Consider the following 2,924-nt stretch of genomic DNA (forward strand, 5'->3'; position numbering starts at 1 on the left):
AATTTCCTTTTTTTTGTTGTTAACTCTGTCCATATTCTTTGCCTATTTTTCCATTGTTTTTTCCCCCCTTTTTGAGTTGTAGGAGCTCTTTATCAAGAAAACTAGGTCTGTTTTATGAATTGCCTATAATTATCCAGCTTGTCTTTTGACTTTGGTTATAGTGCTTTTCCCATGCAGACCTCACAAATTTTTATGCATTCAAGCTTGTCAATATTTTCTTTATGGCCTCTAGATTTTGTGTCCTGTTTAGAAAAAGTCTTTTCTTCACTTTGGGATATTTAAAAAAAACTCCCACTTTTTTTGTCATTAAAAAAATGTTTAAATCTTTGATCAATTTAGAATTATTTTGAGGTAAGGAGCAACTGGTCCCATTACTTCATGGCAAATAGATGGGGGAAAAAATGGAAACAGTGATAGATTTTATTTTCTTGGGCTCCACAATCACTGCAGACAGTGACTGCAGTCATGAAATTGAAAGATGCTTGCTCCTTGTAAGGAAAGCTATGACAAACCTAGACAACGTATTAAAAAGCAGAGACATCACTTTACCAACAAAGATCTGTATGGTCAAAGCTATGGTTTTTCCAGTAGTCATTTACAGATGTGAGAGTTGGACCATAAAGAACGCTGAGTGTCAAAGAATTGATGCTTTCAAACTGTTGGGTTGCAGAAGACTGTTGAGAGTCCCTTGGACTTCAAGGAGATCAAACAAGTCAATCCTAAAGGAAATCAATCCTGAACATTCACTGGAAGGACTAATGCTGAAGCTGAAGCTTTCTTAAAAACTAATTCTCTCTGCAATACCATAATGTTAAGTAAATATATATATATCCTTAAATATATATAAGTATATATATATATATATCCTTAAATATATATAAGTATATATATATATATATCCTTAAATATATAAGTAAATATATACTTATATAGTTTATTAAGAATATTTTAAATCAGCAGTGGATGTTGAGTTTTGTCAAATGCCTTTTTGGCATGTGTGAAATGATCATATTCTTTTTCTCCCTTGATCTGTTAACATAGTGAATTATATTGATGGATTTCCTAACGTTAAAAAAAATCCCTGCCCCCAGAAGTAAATCAACTTGGTCACTGGTGTGTTATTCTTTCAATGGGCTAATTTTGTTTTTTTGTATTTTGTATAGTATTTTTGAATTGAGATTCATAAGTGTGATTGAGCTCAAGCTTTCTTAAAATTTGAAGAAGATACTTTGGATTCTTTTCTGTGCTATTAAACAGGTGATATAACTTGGAGTTATTCAGTATTTGGAGATTTGGTAGAATTTATCTGAGATTTCTTGGCTTCATACATTTGACAACATTTTCAATTTCTTTTATAGTAACTGGTTTGTTTTCATTCTGTTCAGAGTTAATTTTGGTGATTCCTAGGAAATAGGCCATTGACCCAAGTTTTCAAGTTGACCTGTAGAGAGTTGAGTAAACTACTGTACAATAATTCTTTTTACTTAATCCATCTGTGGTTGCTTCTCTATTTTCAGTTTTGTAACTTTCCTCTTGATTTGTATAAAATGACTTTTTAAAAATGTCTTTCATGATATACTTCGCATTACAATTCACCCATTTAAAGTGTACACTTTAGTAGGTTTAGTATGTTCACAGAGATCTACACCCAGCACCACAATTCATTTTAGGACACATTCTACATTCTCAGAAGAAACTTTGTAGTCATTAGTAGTCATTTCTAATTTCCCTCCAAGAAATTAGAGGCCTAGGCAGTCACTTATCTCTATCTGTATAGATTTTCCTAATCTGGACATTTCATATAAATAGAATCATATAGTATGGTCACACATATGGTCTTTTGTAACTGACGCTTCCCTGGTGGCTCAGTTGGTAAAGCGTCTGCCTACAATGTGGGAGACCTGGGTTCAAACCCTGGGTCAGGAAGATCTCCTGGAGAAGGAAATGACAACCCACTCTAGTACTCTTGCCTGGAAAATCCCATGGATGGAGAAGTCTGGTAGGCTACAGTCCATGGGGTCGCAAAGAGTCTGACACGACTGAGTGACTTCACTTTCACTTTATTTCACTTAGCATGTTTTCAAGGGTCATCCATGTTGTTATAAAGTAAAATTTAAAATATAGATCTATACTGGTTTTACAATTTTCCTTATGAGTTTACCATCTGTATTAATTAGCTGGGGCTGCCACAACAAAATACGACTTATTGGGTGGTATTTTAAACAATAGGAATTTATTTTCTCACAAATCAGGAAGATCAAGAATTTCAAGATCAAGGGTCAGCAGGATTGGTTTCTTCTGAGCATCTCTCCTTGGCTTGTACATAGCCATCTTCTGTTGTTGTTAGTTGCTAAGTAATGTCTGACTCTTTGCGACCCCATGGACTGCAGCATGCCAGGCTTCCCTGTCCTTCACCATCTCCCGGAGCTTGCTCCAACTCATGTCCATTGAGTCGGTGATGCCATCCAACCATCTCATCCTCTGTCACCCCCTTCTTTTCCTGCCACCTTCTGGCTGTATCTTAATATGGTCATTCTGTGTCTATGTTCTAATCTCTTCTTATAAAGACATCAAGTACACAGGATGTACTTACCCTAATGACCTCATTTTAACTTAATTAGCTCTTTAAAGGCCCTATCTCAAAACATAGTCTCATTTTGAATTACTGGGGATTAGGGCTTCAAAATATTAGTTCTGACAGGACACAATTTAGTGCATAACACCATCTTAAAGAGAAAAATCAAGTCTGTATAGCCTAGCCTGTTTCTACATCTATTTTTGATCAGTTTGACCTAAGTCAGTCAAAATGCTCAGTTTCTGTGTGTGTGTGTGTGTGTGTGTATTTGTGTGTGTGCAAAATCTAAGTGTCTTAAAAATAATTTAGAAATCATTTTCCTCATTATGAAATTAATATATGTACACTA

The sequence above is a fragment of the Bison bison genome, unplaced genomic scaffold (genome assembly GCF_000754665.1).
Source record: "Bison bison bison isolate TAMUID 2011002044 unplaced genomic scaffold, Bison_UMD1.0 scf7180017864367, whole genome shotgun sequence".
NCBI lineage: Eukaryota > Metazoa > Chordata > Mammalia > Artiodactyla > Bovidae > Bison > Bison bison.